Source organism: Peromyscus leucopus, chromosome 3, assembly GCF_004664715.2.
Source record: "Peromyscus leucopus breed LL Stock chromosome 3, UCI_PerLeu_2.1, whole genome shotgun sequence".
Lineage (NCBI taxonomy): Eukaryota > Metazoa > Chordata > Mammalia > Rodentia > Cricetidae > Peromyscus > Peromyscus leucopus.
In genome coordinates, this window is record NC_051065.1 from 121,723,746 (window position 1) to 121,739,057 (window position 15,312).

Below are 15,312 nucleotides of genomic sequence, written 5' to 3' on the forward strand. Positions count from 1 at the left end.
TAGAACAAAACAACCAATTCTGTTGTCATGTCACCAGTTACTGCTGATTTATTCCAGTGCTTCGTGTAAGCTGGTTAGAAACAGCCATTTTCAAAGAGGAAAAACAAAACAAAACCTAACCACCTCCCAAAAAACATTTTAAAGACCAATAATATTTATATCCATTCGGTAAACATGATCAATCAAAGCTCCACAAGCTTTATATGGGCTGCTTCCTTAACAAATGTGATTTGGCCTTTGCCATTCATCATATCTAGAAGTCTGGATGATAAGCTTGAGCACTCTCTTAGGGTAACACTGAAATAGCCACTTGGTGGATTGGAAAAGGGAAAAGCCTGTTAAAGTAGCAGAACAAATGTGTATTCTCTGACAGCATAAAACAGCACATTGCAGCCTATTTATACATCTTGGTTTAGAGTGGTAAAACACAAAGGAAATTTGGGAATGCTTTTGAACAAAAACTTTGTTTATGAATGAGAAGAGCTACAGATGCTGAAGGAATTCCCTTGGACCCTCCAAATACACAAGGTGTTTACTAATGTGACTGAAGTTGCTGCTGAAAACAAAGGCATCCCCAATGTTGCCTAAGAGAACTACCTTAAACACTGTAGAAGAGCTTCAAGAAACAAGACGAAGGGAGCTATTGACACTACTGTGATTTAGGAGGATAGATGAGCTGTTTTGTTAGAGAAAAGAATACAACGACAAACAAAAAGTCAAATCATGATAAGCATGCAGTATTATCCAACAGACATTCCACAAAGGGGGGTCATATATAGTCAGTCATATGGAAATAATCATGATGCTACTGAGATCAGAGAATATGCTTGTTCTAGGTGACATTCATACAAGTAAGTAAAAAATATTTTTCAGGTTAAAGCTTTCAAAAGACAGCAGATAAGTAAGGAAAACAGCCTTATTTATTTGGGGCTATAGAACTCAATGGAGTTGGCAAAATTTGGTTCATGAAGTTCAGAGAGAGTCCAGTTCAGATGTCTGTGGAGATTTAGGAGAAACATTTGAAAGAGCATAGGTTGAGCAAAGAATTGAGAGCAGAGAGGAAGAAGGGGCCTTAGTAAAACATGCAGTTGAAATCCAATGAGCTGAAAAGAAATGAGCTGCAGAGAATTTTCCTCCTCAGAATATAAAGCAGGGAGCGGCTGTTGCCTCATCCCATCATGGTTTTCCGTCCCTGCCCCAGTACTACAGTGTGCCCTTGCCACAGATATTTTCTTTGGAAGAACTGAGGAGTAGTATTACACCTTATCCCCTACATAATGAGTGTTCTTATTGAGCCCCACTTTTAGATTTCTTTCAAGATCCCTGCAGAGGGATTTTGAATAATTTTCAATTCCTGCTTTGGCTGGGATGTTTGCCAGAAATGGATTTAAGGCAGTAGATGGATGGATTTTAAAATAAGCTAACTCTTAGTATTTTCTAATCCTTTTCTAGCACTTTGTGCATTGCCCTGAAATATTGTTATTTTCAACATGGTCTTGGGCACTCAAAGAAAAAGGTGGCTTACTTGGTCAACTAAGGTCTTATATAATTTCCCTTTGTAATTTGCCTTTTTATATATAGCCATATTCATTGATATGTGTCCAATTAAAAGTGTGAAGACTATATCTCATGTAACAAACTTATTTTGGGGGACCTGGAATGATATAATAGTCTCTAAATTAATACTTTAGGAAGGGAGAGAAATATTTGATGTTTTGTCTTGAATACATAGATAATTCATAATCAAACTGTACCAGACCCAAGTTTTCTGAATTGAGGCTTTATAGTTATTTCTCCAAAGGAGAGTATAATAATGTGTTTAAGAATATCAATTCTACAGTTGAATAAAGATTGAAATTTCATCTATCATTCTTATTTTCACCATGTTTACCTTTTACGTCTTTACTTCACATATAAAATAAAATAGTGTTTATCTTAAAAAGCTAGATGTATAGTAACCCATCTGTAATGCAGTTTGAGGAAGCAGACAGAGACAAGCAGATCTCTGGAGCTTACTGGTCACCCAGTCTAAATAATATCTGATATCTTGACTCAGAGAGACTCTGTCTCAAAAAAGTTTAAGAAAATACTGAGGGATCATTACCTAAGGTCAACCACTGGCCTCCATATGCATAAGTACCGTGCACCCACACAACACACAAAAAATACACTCAAATACTACACATACATACACATAGTAAATAGTATTTATCATACCAGTCCAGCCTGAAGATTAAACAGGAAACAAATATAGAAATCGGAGCACAGTATCTGCTCTAGAAAAGTGAATAAGTGATATTAAGTCTACATGAGGAACTTATTGCTTCATAACAGGCTACTACAAATAAAGGGGTTTCAATAATCTACATTTATAATTTTAGAAGTTCTATTTGCATATAGGCCCTCTGCTTAATGTTTCTCAATGTTAAGATCAAGATGGAGTTGTTTCTTATGGGGAAGCTCCAATTGACTAGGTGAAAATATGTCTTCAGTTTCCCACAGGTTGTTAGAATCATTCGTTTCTTGGTGACTGGGGTCAGAGGATGGTGACATGTCCTAGCCAGGCAAGGTCAGACTTTCTTGGTACCCAGAGGCTGCTCATTTCTTGTGTCCCTTCCATAGGCGTAATACATTTCCTTGTTGCACTTCTTCAACAGAGGAGAAAACACACTGTGATATGCTACCTTCAAAAGTCTGAGCATCCACATTTAAGAGTTCATCAAATTAGATCACAATCCATCAGGAACATCTCACTTTTCAACCCTCAGAATCATCTATTACCTTTGCCATGTAGCCAGTTCATAGAAAAGAAATCTAAGTTGGTCAGAGGAAACTGCTCAGTAAAAACAAAATGTCAAAATGGCAGAAATCTTGGGGCCTTTTTCATATTTCTAACTTCCACAGAGTACTAGTATTATATCACTAATTATTGTTCTTATCCTAATTTTGTATTTCTGATCTCCTTATAGATTTGTTTATAGTTCATGATGATCCCAACAGTGGGAAATAGAGGAAATCAATTTCACTGGAATCATGATAGTGAGGAAATCTACATTGAGTGATTGCTGTGTGCTGGTTGACTTTTTTACCTTGTTGCCAATATTAGAAATGTGATAAAATTATCCCTTAAATATTTTAAATATCGTACCATAATTTGTATCAAGATACGGGTCTATCTCAGTTTAAGAAAGTGAGCCTGGGATGCACATATGCTGTATCCAATTTCAGCATCGTATAAACAAATACAAGACAAATAGGGCTCAAATTATAACCTTGCCAGGTCCTAAATGAAAACAAAAGTACATAGTAATCATGGACTCAGAACCTAACATTTAATAATCAGTATAATTCCTAGTAATTTAGAATTGAAACTTCCACTGTTTTTACTCTAGCTGTTAATAAAGAAGAGATTATTTTAATGAAATTGTTTAAAATGAAACCCAAATTTTCCTTTTTATTAAAGTAAGAGGTAGTCTACATTATAATGTTAATATTATTGTTGCTTTTATACAAAGTATAACAAGATATTTTCGAAAGCATATTAAAAATCCTACTTCTTACTATAGAAAATAAGCTAAAGAAATGCAGACTTTCTGGGCCCAGTTTTATAATGCAATTGCTGTCCTATAGACCTGGTGTTAATTCCCTCTTACACCTTGAATGTGCCACAAGCAATTTGTAATAGAATCAATTAACATTTGGGAAGTTGAGCATGGCCACCTAGGATATTAAACATTTGCTCCAGGAATGCTAATATAAGCCATTGGCATTTTATTCCCAAAGTATTGCTCAGTAACAACAGAAACATTAAGAGGGTACCAAGTGAATGTGTAGGTATGTGTTTAGAGATTTATTTTCCTCAGTTTTGATTTTGCTTTGTGAGTGTGTGTATGTGTGTGTGTATACAAACCCACACCCATGTATACAAACCCACACCCATGTATACAAACACATCACATGTATACAAACCCATACCCATACCCTATCCATAATTACAAATTAAATAAACCTTAAAAAAACATTTTAATTATTTAATTTTATTTATTTTATCCCAAATTAATTAAAATCAATTATGTATGTAATTGGCTAGGAATATTTCATGTTGTCTATGTTTATGTTTATATTTATAGGAATCATGATATTATTTGACATACAGTAGAAGTTGGAGATGTATCAATTTCATGATTGAAGACATAGAAATTAAATAATAGTCTATGAAATGATTAAAGTTGCTTTTCTCTAACATGACTTAATGACAAATATAGTATTTATAATCTTTTATTAAAACTTAATGTGATGATTTCAATAAGAAATAAAACAATTTATTTTCAAGTGGCTTTCCATAAATTTATTAAAAAATTTGGCCAGGCAGTGTTGGTGCATGCCTTTAATTCCAGCACTTGGGAGGCAGAGGAAGGTGGATTTCTGTGAGTTTGAGGCCAGCATGGTTTGAAGAGCTTGATATAGGCACCAAAACTACGCACAGAAACCCTGTCTCAAAAAAAAAAAGGAAAAAGAAAAAAAATCAAACTGCTATTTTTTCCATTTTGTGTGTCTTCTGAGATATTGTTGCTTTATTTATAAATAATTTTAAAGATGTCTTAAGCATGTTTCCTTCTCTGAAATCTTATAAAATAGTGTATAAATCATAAAAAAACCTTACACTTTTCTCTCACTTTGGTTGCCTTTTTATGGACTATATGAATTATACTACATAAACATGAACAAGGTAAAGAAAACAAAACATATTTGAAGTGATTTACTGGAAATGAAAGAATAGCTCTTCCAATAATACTAGGCTCATAAGTAATCACTTCAACGTTAACCCTTGAACTTTACAATGGAGTAAGTGCACAGTTTGGGCCACATACTGTGTATTTTACATAGTTAATATTTTAGAATACCACTCTACAGAAAAATGGAAATGCTCAGAAAGGTGATATAAATATTCAGGTTCCTCAAATGTATACCCCCCTGAGAGTCATATTTGATGATCAAGTACTTTGACTTCTAAAACACTGTGGAACATTTGCTCCTTTTTAAAGTTATCAGGACATTTGTTGAAAGTAATTAGAAAGCCATATTGTCCCAAAAAATGTTTTGTACTTGCTTCCTTCTTTTAAAACAACACTTAGCTATTCTTTGAAATACATTTCCATTAGAGACTATTATAGTCACAAAAGAAGAACAGATGCTGTCTAAAAGAAGAGAATCAAAACATAGCCAGCATTGACACAATTGCTCTGAGCACTATAAATGACTGTTTTAAGTAATTTACAATATATAGAGCATGCTTAGAGTCTGGAATGACTATATTCACTTTTACAATTAAATTATCTAGTCAACTAGGTACCCTATGTTTTGATCAATCTACTTTGTAGAGTGTCATTGATGAACTAACTTCATTTGTCAGTCCATTAACATTTCCTGATGCCACGTGTAGTAAGCTGTTACATTGTTCCATAAGAAACACTTCCTACACACACACACACACACACACACACACACACACACACACACACACACACACTTTAATAACAGTTAGTGACTTAAGTTTTGAGACCTAACAAGAGAAACTAGTTTGCAACACTTTGTTTTAGTCTACAAAAAAGCAAAACAACCACCATTTTACCACCTGACTTATGTCTAGAATTTCCTTTATCTCTCATCTGATAAATTCACTGCCAAAGACCTATCCTCAGTAATTTTTATTTAATTACAGTACTTCCTTGAGGTAGAATGTGACTTTCTATTGCTAATCTCATCTTTAATGAAGTCAGTTTGATCATATGTGCCAAGATTTATTAATTCAACATTTTCAATTATTTTTGCATAGTTGATAATGTCTTATTACATTCTGACATTTTGATTTGAGTGTCTTCATTGAATATTAGCAGGGATTTTTTTTCCAGTAAGCATTTAAAAAGTTATTTCCTAATAAGTTATAGGGAATCCTAAGTAGTTACTGGATGAAATAATGTATTTTAGGATAAAATATTGTATGACAGAACAACTAGAAAGTATTTTCCTATCTGTTTAGTCATCAGACATGCTCATGTTTGTTTTATATTGGATTTCTAGTGTTTGTGAACCTACTACCAATTAGATAATTTACTTTCAACTTCATCAAAAGCCCATCATTATTTCAATATATAACATATATCTTAGTGTGACAACCAAAAATATTTTGGGTACTACCAAATGTTTTACCTTCTAGAGAATACAAAACGATCTATGGTTAAGAACTTCCCCCATTGAATTAAGAAAATTACCATCTAAATGATTTTGAAATTTTAAAGGTTTCCCTGAGCTCTGCCTAATGTTTGGCTGTGGGTCTGCATCTATTTCCATCAGTTGCTGGATGAAGCCTCTTTGACAACAATTGGGCTAGGCACCAATCCCAGCATATCACATAGGCAGGAAAAGACTGTAGGTCAAAGGTCATGTGGCTAGGTTGGTTTCCCTCTCCCTCCACTTCAAGCCTTACCTGGTCATAGGAGATGGTCAGTTCAGGCTGCTACTTATCTGCTATTGCTAGGAGTCTTAGCTGGGGTCATCTGTGTAGATTCCTGGGAGATTCCCTTGTGATAGGTTTGTACCTGACCATGAAATAACCACATTTCTAGGTGTTTGACTGTGGATTTCTGCATTTGCTTCCGTCAGTCATTGGAGAAAAACTCTGTGATGATAGGGTATTCACTGATTTGATCACTGGAACAAGCCAGTTCATTTCAGGCACCCTCTCGACTGTTTCTAGTAATCCAAGCTGGAGTCATCCTTGGGGATTCCTGCCAACTTTCCTAGTACCAGGTTTCTCTCTATCCCCATGATGTCTCCCTCCATTGAAACAAGACCTTGCTCTGTAGACCAGGTGTGTCTTGATCTTGTAGTGATCATCATGTATCTACCTTTTGCATGCTGGGATTACTGGCATGCACTGCTATGATTGGCTTAAAAATAGCACCCTATAGGGCTTTGATGAGGGGTTAGTGTCCAAATACTTGCTGCACAAACATGAGGACTGGAATTCAGAACCCCAGATCTTACCTAAAGGCCAGGTGGGTATAGTGACCCAGCAAACTCAGAATGGACAGAATAAAGAGACTAGCAATATTGGTGAACTCTCTTTGATTGGGAGACCCTGCCTCAATGAAGATGGTGGAAAATTGATCAAGGATAATTCCTGATACCAATCTCAGGTCTTCACATGGACAAGCACACATCCCTGTGCCTGTACATATGTAGGCTTGCATACAAACACATGTATGCCATACCACAACCATTACTATAGACATTAAAGTGGAAAAAAGAGAAAAAATGATACATTTTGTAATATTTTTTGAAAGGCTTTGGTGGCAGGGCATTGAACACAGAGAAGGTTGTGAAAATCTTATTCTCAAGAATTTTCTGCAATTTTATTTGAATTTAATTTGTTACATTCACCATCTGGGATAGAAGTCTGAGTACCAACTATTCCAGGCTGTGGAATTGTACATTCAAACAACTCAGAATTTATATAGACTAGAGGAAATAGTGCCAAGAATGCTCGGTTCCTTGTTCTCCCCATTCAATGAGGTTTCTCCCACTAATGTACAAGTCAGTTGTTTAACTTTCTGACAGAATGGTGTACATCGAGAATGGTTGGATATATTCCATTTGTATTATTGTCAGAAGTGATCAGATAAATCTGACTGAGGATCGGTATGTGGGGGGACTCAACGTTGAAAAAGATTTTATTTTTACCTAATAAGTCCCAAAGATGCTGTCCTTTTCTCCTGAATTGCCCCCTCACATCCTCCATGCCCTTTGTAGCATGTCTCACAAATCTCATTGTCTGTAATTTTTACCAGGGTTTTTCCAGCTAGAAAAAAAATGTTCTTCTTTTCCCTCACAGTCAGATTTTCACTTTTCCCTGTATGTTTCTTCTTCAATTTTAACCTGGAATCAAAATGTATTTTGAGGTCTTCCTCTACACCATTTTTCATTTTTTGGAAACTCACCATGGAGTATATAAAATAATGCAAGAGAGCTATCTAAAATACTTCTTCCATTTTTTTACTGTGTATCCTCAACTGAAACAACTTTTCTACAGAATTTTCTCTTTTTCTTCCCAACTTCATTTGCGTCATAAACTAAAAAAAATCTTTTCTTTTTTTTTCCAGATTCATTTGGTGTTGTAGAATTTTCTCACTGAGGAAATTCTGCTAGAGTTCACTGGGAAATTTCTGAAGCTTGGTGTCAGAGAAGCAGATTCTTCAGGCTGGGCTTTAGGAAACAGTCCATGTAGGTTCTGATTGAAAATAAAGGGTATGTCTCACCACATTGACATTTCCTTATAACCTGTGTGATGCTGTTGCATATAACATGAGAAATGCATGATTCTCCTATTTAGTAGGTTGTGAAGGTTCGTGAATGGGAAAGACAGCATTTTATTTGCCATTCCATGTTTATTTTATTTTGAATGGAATTTTCTTCCTTATATCTAGTTCATTAGATCTGAAATTACTTCAAATAGTGATGTTACATTTGGCTACCAGAGAAAATCCATGAAGACAGAAACCTACAGTTTCATTTAAGAGTTAAAATATTCAGCCCACAAGGGTTATGATGGTTTCTAATGTCATGGATCAAGGTTTGGCCATAACAGAATCTCAGTCACATGATTGCAAGGTGTTGTAGTTATTACCAGTAGTGAAATGGCCAATTTTGCTGCATGAATTAAAAGATGCATTTCTTAATCCTGTAGCCATGAACACAGTTAAAACTCCTGTCTGTGGAAGAATTAACAATAATTTTAATATGTCCTACATTTCAAAAAAGAAAGTAAAAAAGAATTTTACCTAGTACATTTTGACTACACTTGTGAGTAAGAGCTATCCTTATGTAGTTAATGTGACTAATTCTTTCCATAGTGGCAATACCAGGACAGTAAATAATTATCCATGGAAAATGTACAAAAGAGGTGGTATTTTTGTGAAAATAGTGTGAAATAGATGAAAGATGAAAACTCTTTTCAAATTATATATATACATACATATATATATATGACTATAGAAATGGCTGTTAGTGAAGTAATGACCTTGCACAACATGATTATCAGAGTTCTGATATAGAACATCCATGGAACACCAGGGAGGCTACCTGGAAAACACGACCCCAAGAAAGACATGGGGATTGCCCAATGACGGAGAAATGGATGAGATCTACATGAACAACCTGGACATGAGTGGTGGTAATGAAGGGCGAGGGTTGAGGGAAAGAGAGCCTGCAGGAGCAGGAGATCCCAGCTGGATCAAGAACAGAGAGGGAGAACAAGGAATAGGAGACCACAGTAAATGAAGACCACATGAGACTAGGAAGAAGCAAAGTGCTAGAGAGGGCCACAGAAATCCACTAAGATACCCCCTGGCAATTGACTACTGGCAATGGTCGAGAGACAGCCCAAACTGACCTACTCTGGTGATGGGATGGCCAAACACCCTAATTGTCATGCTAGAAACCCCATCCAATGACTGAGGGATCTGGATGCAGAGATCCACGGCTAGGCCCCGGGTGGAGATCTGGAAGTCTAATTAGCAAGAAAGAGGAGGGTTTATATGAGCGAGAATTATTGAAACCAAGGTTGGATAAAGCACAGGGACAAATAGCCAAACAAATGGAAACACATGAACTATGAACCAATGGCTGAGGGGCCCCCAACTGGATCAGGCCCTCTGAATGGTTGAGACAGTTGATTGGCTTGATCTGTTTGGGAGGCATCCAAGCAGTGGGACTGGGTCCTATGCTCATTGCATGAGTTGGCTGTTTGAAACCTGGGGCTTATGCAGGGTCACTAGACTCGGCCTGGGAGGAGGGGACTGGACCTGCCCTGACTGAGTCTAGTGATCTCAGTCCTCTGGGGAGGCTTTGCCCTGGAGGAGGTGGAAACGGGGGAGGGCTGGGGGAAAGGGGAGGGGGGGAGAAAAAGGGAATCCGTGGCTGATATGTAGAATTGAGTTGTATTGTAAAATAAAATTAAAAAAAAAGGAACATCCATGGAAAAGCCAGAAGTACCCAGCACTCAGGAAGCAGAGTCAGGAGGATCTCTGTGAGTTCGAGGCTAGCCTGGGCTACCAATGTGTTCCAGGAGAGGTGAAAAGCTACACAGAGAAACCCTGTCTCAAAAGAGAGAGAGAGAGAGAGAGAGAGAGAGAGAGAGAGAGAGAGAGAGGAGGGAGGAGGGAGGGAGGGAGGGAGGGAGGGAGGGAGGGAGGGAGGGAGGGAGGAGAGGAAGGAAGGAAGGAAGGAAGGAAGGAAGGAAGGAAGGAAGGAAGGAAGGAAGGAAGGAAGAGAGAGAGAGAGAAAGAGAGAGAGAGAAAGAGAGAGAGAGAGAAAGAAAGAAAGAAAGAAAGAAAGAAAGATAGAAAGAAAGAAAGAAAGATAGATAGATAGATAGATAGATAGATAGATAGATAGATAGATAGATAGATAGATGTTTGGCCATCCCATCACCAGAGTAGGTCAGTCCTGGCTGCCTCTCGGCCATTGCCAGCAGTGTTTTGTCGAGGTATCTTTGTGGATTTCTGTGGGCCTCTTTAGCACTTTGTTTCTTCCTTTTCTCATGTGGTCTTCATTTACCATGGTCTACTATTCCTTGTTCTCCCTCTCTGTTCTTGATCCAGCTGGGATCTCCCGCTCTCTTTCCCTCGACCCTTGCCCTTCTTTGCTCCCACTCATGTCAAGGTTGTTCATGTATATCTCAGCCATTTCTCCATCATTGGGCGATCCTCGTGTCTTTCTTGGGGTTCTGTTAGGCCAAACACCCTAATAGTTGTGCCAGAAACCCCATCCAAGGACTGAAGAATCTGGATGCAGACATCCACGGCTAGGCCCCGGGTGGAGCACCAGGAGTCTAATTAGCGAGAAAGAGGAGGGTTTATATGAATGAGAATTGATGAAACCAAGGTTGGATAAAGCACAGGGACAAATAGCCAAACGAATTGAAACACATGAACTATGAACCAAAGGCTGAGGGGCCCCCAGCTGGATCAGGCCCTCTGAATAGGTGACAGTTGATTGGCTTGATCTGTTTGGGAGGCATCTAGGCAGTGGTACCAGGTCCTGGGCTCATTGCATGAGTCAGCTGTTTGAAACCTGGGACTTATGCAGGGACTCTTGGCTCAGTCTAGCATGAGGGGACTGGACCTGCCTGCACTGAGTCTATCAGGTCGATCTCAGTCCTTGGGGGAGGCCTTGCTCTGGAGGAGATGGGAATGCGGGGTGGGCTGGGGGGAAGGGGAGGGGGGCAGGAAGGGGGAGAACAAGGGAATCTGTGGCTGTTATGTAGAACTGAATAGTATTGTAAAATAAAATAAAATAAGAAGAAGAAAGAAAGAAAGAAAAGAAAGAAAGAGGGAAGGAAAGAAAGAAAGTAGAAAAGCCAGAAGTGACAGAACAGATCTGTTACCCTAGCATTGGGATGAGATAGGCAGGCCAGCTGGACTAGCCAATCTATGACTACAGTTTCCATAACAAACCATGGCTCAAAAATTAAAATGGAGATGGGCCAGTATGATATCTCAGTGGGGAAAACATAGTCCCAAAACTGACCTGAATTTGTTCTCCAGGACCTAAACGGTGGTAAGAAAAACTAACAGCAATTTATTGTCTGACCACATGCATACTATGACACACATGGTCCATCCCCAATAAAGAAATGTAATTTAAAAAAAAAAAAACCTGTTAAATGTGGGGAGTGATTGAGAAAGACAGCCACTATTGACCTCTGACTTCTAAGTATACATGTGCCTGCAAACACGCACATGCATATACCTACATGGGAACATATACACACATTATACCCACCACCCCAGCACACATTACCAAATAACTCCAAGGCTGGTGATTTTGTCATTTGGCAGTCAATTATTGATCATTGTGGTCTTCTTTTCTCATGGTAGCTACTGCAATGCAAGTACTTATCAACATCTGCAGTGAGTTTGAGAAACACACTTTACAACAACATAAGAAAATACTTCTCATTATTCATTTTCCTTCTTAATCTTCTTTTTGTGATTCCTGATCTTCTTTGTGACTCATCTCAAAAAAAAAATCAAATCTACTTCCACAAAATGGAAATTTGACTTTGTTGAAAGTATTTTTGTTGTTGTTTAGAGCTGTTATCTGTAGTTGAGGATCCTCCCATGTTTCTTAGCCAAGAAGTCTTAGTGTGTTAGGACCATGTATATTAAGTGTTTCATTTAATGAGCCTTGTTGAAGAATTTACAATGCCTTCTATGTAAGCTGATTCATTGGTAAAAATTAGTATTGGTCTTTTCAGTATTTTACAAATGTTACAACATTGAATGGAGCTTTCTCAGAAGATCCTTCTTGATACCTTGTTGAAGAGGAAGGTCACTGGCATTAGGAGCAGCTGCCAGCCCATTAATTAATTTGTTTGGCTAAGGGTTTATTTGGTATAGTTTCTCCAGGATGAATTCAATGACAGAATTCCAAAAGAGCTTCTAATTAATATAAACAACATATATTCATTTCCTTTCGATTTAAAAACCAGTACCAAAATCCAATTTATTGTTGGAGAATTTTAAATGGAAATAAAACAGAATCAAATGCATTTGTTGGCATGAATTTGTCTTGTCTCAAAGAAACAAAGATTCTGCCAGGGGAATTTCCCTTTCAAGGGTGTGAAGAGTTTCTGAGGAATGAACTTCGCCTGTCTCTTACAGATAGCATTCACCTCCTCTCCTGGTGCCTGTGCCAAGAATGACAGTGGTGGGTAGCCTAAAAGCTACTGAAAGAATCATTTCCTGAGACAACCTTGCCTTTTTACTCATGGAATAAGTAGGTTCCCATTGAACTGACCTGTGTGTGTTTGGAGGAGGAACATAAATATCTTCTCTCTTCATAGCGAAAGGACTCTTTCAAAGAGGCATTTTCTTTCCTGACAATGAAACTCACACTCGAGACAAATCAGCAATTTCACAGCTGGTTTGTGAAATTCTAAAATGATGTACACAAATCAAAGCAGGGATATTCATTAGAAATGAAAAGAGTATGTGAATTGCATCCCAGTTCCTAATAGGATACCTTTCTTCAGTTATAGAATGTTAAAGGCACAGCACTGGTCTAATAGGAAATTCATATTTCAGCCGTAACTAAAGAACTTCATAAAAACGTGGCTGTTTAAAAGCATAAAATGGTGGGCTGGACATAACTATGTCTTCAAATCTATCTCTTCCTTGTTTCCAATTTTTCTCTTTTAAAATAACTTTCCTTGAACTTGTTTTTTGTCACTTTAATACAGTTGTACAGTGTATTCTGATTTCTCTCACACACAACTCTCCTATCTCCTTTCTATCCTGTCAACCCTCTCTTCCCCTACATCTATGTCTTTTAGTTTTGTGACACATTGAGAGTATAACTGTGACCATCTGTCCTTGCTTCAGAACTACCATTGAAGCCTGCTTGGCTCACTGGAGGGTACACATCTGAAGACCACCTTGACTCCCTCAGTATCCAATAACCCAGCAGGGTGGGATAGCAATCAGTGATTCCCTAATGAATCAATGATTGATGGATGACAGGCCCAGTCTTGTTCAAGCTCAGTGCTGGTAGTCACAGATAATGGCAGACATGGTTACAACGTCTTTGTAATTGTTTAAAGATGTCAGTGTCCATTAGCTATCATGCATCCCCTATTGAAAGAAATTTCTCTATACCTACATAAAATATTCATAGCTTTCTGAAGTAAACTATTCTGCTGTCTAAAAGGACTGGATTTTCTTATATACTTTAGAAATGCCACATTATAGGTTTTACTTTTGCTATATAGAATTCTAGAGGACAGGTGCTTTACGTCTCTGTAATAATCCATACCCTTTACAAAACAGTAAGCAATTTCTCTGGAAGCTGTTAATTCTTGGGGCTTGGTTTACAGGAGAGAAGAAGATATGAAGAATCATATTCAGGAATTTGAAAGAGTGATTCATTGCCTTAGCATTCTGCAGGACAAAGAGAGTGTTAGCTAAGTGTGTTTTTTGTTTGTTTTGGTTTTGGATGGTAAGAGCAGCAAGGGTGCTCTTTATCTCTTTCTCATTCTTTGAGTTAAAATAGCACATCAATACATTTATTATGTATAAGTATCAGAGATTTTTAAATACTTGTTCAGTCTAAAAATATGTTTTTATGTACTTAAAAGCATTTTATATATATATATATATATATATATATATGGTACTAAAAGCATCTATCTATATATGTTATCTATCTATATTTATCTATCTACACACACACACATATATATATAAGTATATATATATATATATACTTTTATACTTTATAAAAATAGGAATTTGGTTTGTTATGTAGACCTGTTGCATGAATTAATTAAATGAGTGCTGAATATTTGAAAAACTAAGGTCCCAGGTTCTGCTAGTGGGTTTCTTTTATGCACTACATTTTGATTAATGTATCCTTTTTATTATCTATCATCTAATATTGGTTCATATATTCATGTATCTATCATTATCTATCATCTTTTTTCTATCTATTATCTATCATCTACCTATCATCTATCTATTATGCACCATATGTTATCTATTTACTATCTATATATCTATATCTATATCTGTCTTCTGGTAGTTTTAATGTAGTTGGCCGCCATTGCTCATAATGGCATTATTGGGAGGTGTGGCTATATTGAAGTAGCTGTGGCCTTGTTGTAGGAAGTTTGTCATTGGGGGAAGGCTTTGGGGTCTCTTTTGTAAACTTCTCCAGTGTCACAGTCCACTTCCTGTTCCTTGTTGTAGGAAGTTTGTCATTGGGGGAAGGCTTTGGGGTCTCTTTTGTTAAACTTCTCCCAGTGTCACAGTCCACTTCCTGTTGCTTGCAAGATGTAGGAATCTCAACTACTTATCTAGTACCATGTGTGTCTGCACACCGCCATGCTCCCCACCATGATCATAATGGACTGAACTTCTAAAATGTAAGCCACAACCTCAATTAAATGTTTACATTTATGAGAGTTGCAGTGGTCATGGTGTCTCTTCACAGCAATAGAAACCCTGACTAAGATATATCATCTATCCATCATCTATCTATTATCTACCATCTATCTATTTTCTATCATATATTATCGACCATCTATGTATTTGTCATCTATACATCTATCATCTATCATTTGTTGTTTATCTATAAGGAAAATAACAAACCACTGACAGAAAATCTGTCTCTGACTACATGTGCTATAGTCCATGTATCTCCTTTGTAATTTGTGTTAGTGCAAGATAACAGCATATCTAAAGATAAAATGTG

General features: G+C 37.2%; 1 protein-coding gene across 5 annotated transcripts in view; it reads left to right on the plus strand.

Moving 5' to 3' along the window:
- Cntn4 (contactin 4) overlaps positions 1–15,312 on the plus strand; it is a 1,006,259-nt gene that overhangs the window by 143,306 nt on the left and 847,641 nt on the right. For 3 of the 5 annotated variants that reach the window (XM_037204356.1, XM_028886664.2, XM_037204357.1), the window contains exon 1: positions 8,151–8,307. The exons of the other annotated variants lie outside the window; for them this stretch is intronic. The gene's annotated coding sequence lies outside the window, so the exon portion shown is untranslated. Of the gene's footprint in view, positions 1–8,150; positions 8,308–15,312 lie in introns of those variants that run through there. 5 annotated transcript variants of the gene reach the window in all.